The sequence below is a fragment of the Schistocerca piceifrons genome, unplaced genomic scaffold (genome assembly GCF_021461385.2).
Source record: "Schistocerca piceifrons isolate TAMUIC-IGC-003096 unplaced genomic scaffold, iqSchPice1.1 HiC_scaffold_2357, whole genome shotgun sequence".
Taxonomy (NCBI): Eukaryota; Metazoa; Arthropoda; class Insecta; order Orthoptera; family Acrididae; genus Schistocerca; species Schistocerca piceifrons.
The window spans coordinates 1,853,350-1,862,279 of NW_025728291.1; positions in this window are offsets into that span (position 1 = coordinate 1,853,350).

Below are 8,930 nucleotides of genomic sequence, written 5' to 3' on the forward strand. Positions count from 1 at the left end.
TTTAGTTAATTAAACAATGTTATTTAGAATCATCTCTGTTCAGGTGTATTAAACGGTCTGCTAAAGCATCTTGGTTTTCCTTCAGATACAAAGGCACCATCAAGCCTATGAAATATATCCAGAAATCAGAGACAAAATAGGCAACCCTTTGGCGATGTAAAAGAAGATTGCGCCGGTAAAGGATGATAAGATACACTGTTCTACAGCAGTAAAGCAATTTCGTGTTTCATTTAACACACTGGAACAAGAGTTTGGGAAATCACAGAAATGCATTAGGTGGTAAAACGATTGTGGGAATCTTACATAATGTGTTCAACAAAATCCAAGAAATCATTGACTGTTTTTGAAACGAAAAAGCGACTTTATGGATTTACACTGAATGATCTACGAAGACGGAAAGAAAAAAATACCACATCGTTTTAACAGACTATCGGAAATGGCAGGCAAAGACAGCATCCTAATATTAGTCTTAGGAAGCCTATATCAAAGGCTAGACAAACTTTTAACCAAGTTAACGTAGATGAGTTTTCATACCCCTAAAACAGTGGAAGACAAGCGGTTTCACACTGTTCAATTTTTAGCGTCGATGAAACACTTGACAGTTCACTCCAAGAACGTAAAAGTGTTAGCACTTAAAGGAAGACGCCAAGCCGGAGGCTTTACTTCAATCGAAAAGGTTTGCTGTCTGCTTTCGGAGTATGTACAGCAAAGCAATTAATGTGGAGTAACAAAATTTCGGGAATACATTTGTCGAGGTAACATATTTAAATTCGTAACACTATAAATTTACAGATTAACGTAAGAGAGAGATAAGCCATTGCGAATGTGAAATGCTGGTACATTTGTAATGCTAGTACATTAATAACCGGTGTATCCGCCAGAATATCGATTGCACGCACGCAAGCGTGCATGCATTACGCAGTACAAGTGCCGTATGTTAGTTTGTGAGATGGTCTTCCATGCTTGCTGCACTTTGTCGCTCGATGCAAGTACTGTTAATGCTGTTTGTCGATGCCGTTGAAGTTGTCGTCCAGTGATATCCCATACCTACTCGACTGGAGACGGATCTGGTGACAGAGCTGGCCAAGGCAACATGTAAACACACTGCTTAGCACATTGGGATACAACAGTGGTATGTGGGCGAGTGTTATCCTGTTGGAAAACACCCCCTGGGATGCTGTTCATGAATGGTAGCACAATGTATCGAATCACCAGATTGTTGCACAAATTTACAGTCAGGGTGTGAGACTGCTCCAGCAGATTCTCACTCAACACCGTAATTCCAGGTGTACGTCCACTGTTTCTAGTATACAGGCAAGTCGGCTGTAGGTCCCCAAATGGCTTCCTTCTAATCAACACACGGCCATCCTTGGTACCGAGGCAGAAACGGCTTTCCTCAGAAAAACCACAGACCACCCTGTCCTCCAATGAACTCTCGCTTGACACCAATGAAGTCGCAAATGGCTCTGGTTTGGAGTGAGTGGAATGCACGCTACAAGGCGTCTGCTCTGGAGCCGTGCTTGAAGTAACCGATTGTTCTGCAAATGCAGCAGGATGCGCCGCGGCCCCACACCAGACACGGTGGTCGCTCTACTCGGTAATACCACGCGGACGTCGTGCGCCTGGGCTTCTTTCCACCGTATATTCTTATGTCCACTGCTGCCAGCAATCAAGTACTGTGGCTACTTTTCTGCCAAGTTTCTCTGTAATATCGGAGCAGGTACATCCAGATTCTCGCAACCATATTACACCACCGCGTACAATCTCAGTGCGGTGTTTCTTTAAAGGCATTCTTGACTATTATCTACTCAACACGACGGATCTCTAAGATCAATAATGCTCGCCGACCATTAGAGCGAGTATTGAAAGTGAAGATGATTTCCATATTAATAGTGGCGTTAGTGTATCAGTTTGGATTCCATAGGAATGTTTGAACACGCGAGGCAATACTGACTGAGACTTCTCTAAGAAGATAGCCTTAGAGAAAGCTTTTGACATTCTGGACTGGAATACCCTCTTTCAAATGCTGAATGGGGCAGGGGTATAATACAGGAAGCGAAAGACTATTTATAATTTGTACAGAACCCAGATGGCAGTTATGAAAGTCGTGGTTCACGAGAGGAAAGCAGCCATTGAATATGGAGTGAGACACATTGTAACCTATCTCCGTCGTTATTCAATATGTAATTGAGCAAGCAGTACATGAAACAGAAGATAATTTCGGAGTAGAAATTAAAATCCATGGAGAAGAAATAAAGACTTTGACGTCTGCCGGTGACATTCTAATTGTGTCAGAGACAGCAAAAGACCTAGAAGAGTAGTTGAACAGAATGGTCTTCAGAGGAGGAAATAAGATGAACATCAACAGAAGCAGAAACAGAATAATGGAACGTAGTCTAATTAAATCAGGTGAAGCCGAGGGAATTAGATTAGGAACTGAGACACGTATAGTAGTAGATGGGTTTTGCTATCTGGGTAGCAAAACAACTGATGATGGTCGAAGTAGAGAGGGTATTCTTTAAAATGTAGACTGGCTCTGGCAAGGACAGCGTTTCTGAAGAAGAGAAATTTGTTAACACCAAGTATAGATGTGAGTGTGAGGAAGTCTTTTCTGAAAGTAATAGTATGGAATGTAGAGATGTATGGAAGTGAAACATGGACGGTAAATAGTTTAGACAAGAAGAGAACAGAAGCTGCTAAATGTGGTGCTACAGAATATTGTTGAAAATTAGACGGGCAGATCACGTTAGCAATGAGGAGGTACTGAACAGAATTGGGGAGAAGAGAAATTTCTGGCACAGTCTGACTAAAAGAATGGATCGGTTGGTAGGACACTTGCTAAGGCACAAGGGATCACCAGTGTAGTATTGGAGGGAAGCGTGGAGGGTGAAAAGCGTAGAGGGAGACCAATAGATGAATACACTAAGCAGATTCAGAAGGATGTATGTTTCAGTAGCTACTTAGAGATGAAGAAGCTTGCACAGGACAGAGTAACATAGGGAGCTGCATCAAACCAGGCTTAACTTTAAAAATGCCAAAGGCCTTACATAAAACAGTTCTTATATTAGGCTGAAGGCTATACCGTCCCCAGTGAAATACTAAGAAAAGACTTAAAAAACAGTATTTATAAAGAAGAGACATTTAAAATTTGTAATAATTTCTCTGTGGAAGCTTCGAGGACAAAGAAATACAGAACACTCGAAACAAAATGATCCAAAAAGACGACAAGATATGCTCTTTTCGTAATTTTTTTAGTCGTCTTCACTATTTCTCTTGTCTTGATTGCGTGTAGACGGACATCTTGCGAGTGCTGGCATATGTAAGCATGTTTGTACTAATTAAGCAGATAGTATATTGATTTAATATTATTGTTCAATTTTAATTTGTAAGAAGTGGTCCTGATTTCATGTCCGCCTTCCTTGAATTAACCTGCATTCGAGTAATTTACAGTGCAACAATCGCAGCGGCCGATGCAGCCAACGACGCCATTACGTCGTGATATTAACTTATAAAAATTTGCGGAAGCGAAAAACTCGCCCGCTATTAACATAATGTACAATTTTCTCCACAGCCGCCAGACGTTGCAGAAAATACGTTGCTTTAAGATTGTTATCTTCAGTACAACAGCTGATAGCCAGAGCCAGGACTCCGACTACAATGCAATGGTTAACGCAGGTAAGGAAAAGTACTCTGGCGCATGTGTGGGCCGCAGTTGTAATTAGTAACTAAAGATTTCTTGCTTTACAGTGAACTGACTATCCTAGGAAATTAATATGAAAAGTTTATTCCATTGTTCAGTTTATATGCTCATGTTTTAAGATGCCGTGATTCTTACGTCATTAACGTAACAAATAGTTTGCACTGAAGATTAATATTGTTATAGAAAGAGACAGCTGCATAAAAACATTTAATTGTAAATCAAAGTTCAATGAAATATCGTTTTGATCCACCACATAAGTCGGCAACAATCACGATTACCAATCAATTTCTGTAGTAAATAATATATCAAATTACGACGGCCGACGGAGGCGAGGTTGACGCAGCAACTTTAGGACCCGATCAAAGAGAATGCGAGATTTATTAATATGACACTATTATAACAAATGTAATTATATATATATATATATATATATATATATATATATATATATATATATGTGTGTGTGTGTGTGTGTGTGTGTGTGTGTGTGTGTGTGTGTGAAGGATTTGTCAGTGCCTTTAAGCGAATCTATCATGGGTAAGATAGGACAACCTAAAACATCCGTACCAGACGAACAGAAGTCTGTTAACATGGAAAGTGAGGATCATTTGCAAAACGTAAACGAACCCCAAGCCAACGCCTGGGATAACTTAATTTCCGGACCGGGGGGGGGGGGGGGGGGGGGGCGCGAGGATCTGAATGGGAATAGAATAACAACAACTCCACTGCCTGGACAGGGGGACCAATCGAGTGCCAGATTAAGCGGGGCACCAGTATGCTCACTGATTGCAGACCCATTTGCAGAATTTCTGCGCAGGTTAGAAGAAAAAGATATGGAGAGGGACGAGAAACTTGCTCAAATGCTCCATGAGCGTCAACAGAGAGAGAGAGAGAGAGAGAGAGAGAGAGACCAAAGACTAGAAACGAAACTAAACAGTATCCAAAGCGAACTTGCCGAGACGCGAGACGTTTGTAGGAAATACTTGATCTTGTGCAAAGCCCAGCCGGCGAGATGCAAAAACTACACATATCTCAGGCCAGGCTAAGACGACAGTGTTCAGACTTTAATCAACAGCGTGGATAATGTTGATATAGATGCACGGAAAAGTATTGATACATATTTGGAAGTGCAAGCTCAAAAAGTGGTAAAAGAATAAAGAATGGCTAGAAGTAAAGGATCGCGAGATATCTGCAAAGATTGATAGCGATTTAAAAACAGCTGTAGAACAAATGACTGCGGCCGCGGGTGTAAATATTGACGCTAGCGCTACCGCACTACACGCCGAATTAACACAGATCAAATCCTGTGTGACAGCGGAGATGCCGAATTGGCAACAGGAGGTCGCGTGGAGACTGTGTCGGAAAACAATGTAAACAATGGCGGACAGATAATGAATCAGACTCCGCGTACTGATTGCTATAATAACGCAGACGGTATGCAGGGCGCGAGTGCGCAACCGCAACCTAACGCGAATTACGGGCACGAAGAATATGTGATACAGAGCAGCGCACATCACGAAGTAATGTATGCTACAGAAGTTAGCAATCAGATGTTCAAAAAGGAGGACAATGTGATAAATCACAGGACATTCCAACCCCTCAATAGCGAAAAAACGAAATGTCCACCCTGTAGTACTTTTTTTTTTTTTTTTTAAAAAAATTCTTTATTCATAACATCATATTACATTATTCATATAACCCACTACCTAACTACATTAGTGGGTCCTACAAATGATACGATTAATGCAGCTTTTTCTACACTACAGGTACTTCTGTTGTTTTACTCTAATCTAACCGCTATGGGATTCTAAGCTACTTAATCTAAGTCTACATTCTACCTGCAGCGTTACAGGTGTGCCAGTACTACTATAAACCTACTGGTGTTGGCCACGGCCCACTGAGCTAATCCCAGTGGGCGTGCCCCTGGCACTGGGCTGGCCTTAAGTTGGTGTCGCTGCAGTCTACTCTAGGTATTATTCTATCTTCTACATCTAATCTAACCTAACTACATGTCACAATTGGTGTGCGGTCAAATCCGGTGTTTTGTACCCCCCCTCCCTCCTAGTCCAAGGTAAGGCGGATTCCAGCCGTATGACGGCTGGCCAGGTCCCCACTTGGCGGTACAGGAAGGGTGTACGAGTCTAATTCGGTGGAAGTGTTAGTCCTTCACTGGTGGTTGTCCCTAAGAAAGTTCTTAATTACTTTCTTTGATATCACATCAGTGAGAGTATTTAAGATGTTAAAAGTGCTTTCGCTTCTTAATATGTGGTACGTGTCCTTGTTTGGTAGCTGTTGTCGAAGATCATGGGCCACATCATCGAAGAGGTGGCACTCATACACCACATGTTCTGGGGTACCTTGCACAGCACCACAGGCGCACGCAGGTGTAGCCTGTTTCCCAAACCGACATAGATATGTCGGGTATGGTCCATGTCCAGTAAGAAAGTGCAGCATTCCTCTTGTGGGTGTGAAAAATGTAAATTTTAACCTTTCCTCGATATCTGGTAGCAGTTCATAAGTTCTGCGTCCAGTTTCCTCACTACTCCATTGATTCTGCCAAAGTTCAATTCCCCTCTTTTTGATAGCATACCTGTCCCCCGCGTAGATCCCAAGTATTTCCCTGATTTTATCCCTGTTTTCTTTCTTCACCCAGTACCAGGCGGCTTGCTCCCTGATTTTTATGTCTAATGGACAAATCCCCATTAGTACTAATAGCGCTCCTCCTGGTGTAGTTCTGTAAGCTCCTGCTGAACGTAGAAGCATGTTCCGCTGCACTCTTCTTACGGCCATGGCAGGCATGACCCTCGTGAGTCTGTGTGCCCAGACTCCTGATCCGTATCCTACTATGGAGGTCAGAATACTATTGTGATATAGTTTTATTAAATTTGGTAGCAGGTGGAATCGCTTGTGACCTATTCCAATGAGGTCGTTTAGTAGGACCAGTGACTTTTGGGATACGGTGTCAATATGTGATGCAAAGTTCCACCTCTCATCGATGATTACACCCAGATATCGGGCCTCACGGCGCCGAAGAACTGGCATGCCGTTGATTCTAACTGTGGGATTTCTGACCAATTGGCCTTTGAGAAGCAAGTATGTTGATTTGTTGGGCGCAATAGTCATTTTACTTCTTTGGCACCACGAAGTAAGTACAGTTACGGCTCTCTCCACTTTCGGTTCTAGATCCTCACGGCTACGGCCGCCGACCAGCAAGAGGAGGTCATCTGCGTATGCTATGACCTCTAGCACATCGTCACAGTTCTTTAGATCCTCAAGTAGAGGCTCCATATTTATGTCCCAAAAGAGAGGTCCAAGGACAGAGCCCTGAGGACATCCTTTGGTCACAATCTTCCTGACCGTGCCGCTAGGGGCCGATAGCAAGACCTCCCTGTCTACACAATAGCTCCTCAGACAGCCGTATAGTAGCCCTGGACAGTTCTTTTCCCGCAGGCGGGAAAAGAGTGAGGGCCACCACAGGTTGTCAAAGGCGCCACTGATGTCTACCATGATGCCGACAACATACTTGTGCGGGGCAGAGCCACAGACCTCGGCAGCCAGGGCGATTGCGTCAGACGCAGAGCACCCAGACCGAAAACCGAATTGTCTGTCGCTCATCCCACACAGCATGCGGTGTGCTGTCAGTCTGTGTGCTAGTAGCCTCTCAAAAAGTTTGCCCAGTACATCTAGCAAGCAGATAGGTCTATAAGACTTGATTTCTGTAGGATCTTTGTCTGGACTCTTTTTGATTATTATTACATTTGCTCTTTTCCAAATTGCTGGGAATTTCCCGAGTTGTAAGCACTCGTTGTACAACTTAGTGAGAGGAGCTACAAGCTGGGGGGCAAGGAATTGCACCACTTCCGCAGTAATGCAGTCCGGGCCAGGAGCTTTGCCCTTTTTAAGGGCCTTTATTTGGGCAGCGACTTCCTCTTCAGAGAAGGGGTAAGTATTTGTGTTATTGTTGTAGTCCCTTTGGTCTTCTCTTCTTATTCCTTTCTGTTCATCTGTCTCATTTTCTTCCACGTCGTCAGGCAACAGGACCCGGAGGAGGGCCTCGGCAGTTTCCTGCCACGTGCCCGTCATCCGGTCCCCGTCCCTGACTGTGGAAAGCACCATAGGTGATCTTATTTTCTCTCTTACTAACTTGTATGGGACTCCCCAAGGGTCCGTAGCCAATTGGCTTTTTACGTAACTTTCCCAACTTTTGAGTCTGACAGCCCTGAGCTCCTGTTGGAATTGATCCTTGCTCTCTCTGTAGATCTGTAACCATCTTTGTTTCTCTCTCCAGACGACACTCCGCTGGTAGTACCTCCTCGCCCTCCTTACAGCCTGGCGCATCTGTTCTAATTCAGCCGACCATGGTGTGGGGGTGGCCGCGATGGCTCTCCTCCTGGTTGGTACCGCGGCTCGCACCGCCCTGGTGATAGCCTGTACCAGCTCTTCGGCGTATTCATCTACGTTTTCATCACCCTCCAGCAATGTCGGGATGTTGCACTCCTCCGCGAGACGGTCCCAGTTGGCTTTGTTATAATTGAACTGCAGCTCCCACCCCATGTCCCTGTGGCACTCCCTTTCCCCAATGTTGAAAGAAATTAAGTTATGGTCACTGGTGGTTGCTCTGTCCCACACTTTCCAGTTGTTGACTTTTGTAATGAGGTTTGGTGTTACCAACGTCACATCTATATTTGTGCCATCTCCCCCGCCGCCTGTATAGGTGGGGGGGGGGGGGGTTCCCTTGTTGGTTTGCAACCACCAGTTGCAATGCCATTATCGTCTCTTCGGCCTTTAGCCCTCGATCATCGTGAGTGCCACTGAACCAAAGGGGGGACTTAGCATTTATGTCTGCCGTCACTATCATCCTGCGTCCCCGCAGTGCCGTGGTAACCTGTGTGAGTATCTCCAAAAACTCATCTATTTCTTGCCCATATTCGAAGTAAATGTTTGAGATGTAGATCACTCCTCTCGTTGTTTGGAGTTCCACGACATTGCAGTGTTCGCTCGAGAACTGCGCGAGGACCGTGGTTCTAAATGATTTGTTAGTGATTATTATTGCGGCTTTTGGTTCTACTCCGGTGTATATCATTTGCCAATTGGCAGCCATGTATGGGATTCGTCCCGCTTGAGAGTACGGTTCCTGTAGTTGTGTGCGTTTATCTGACCCACGTTTATTTGGTTCACGTGGGTAGTAGGTATGAATATGTGATCCTGGCCAGTTACCCTGTAGTATTTA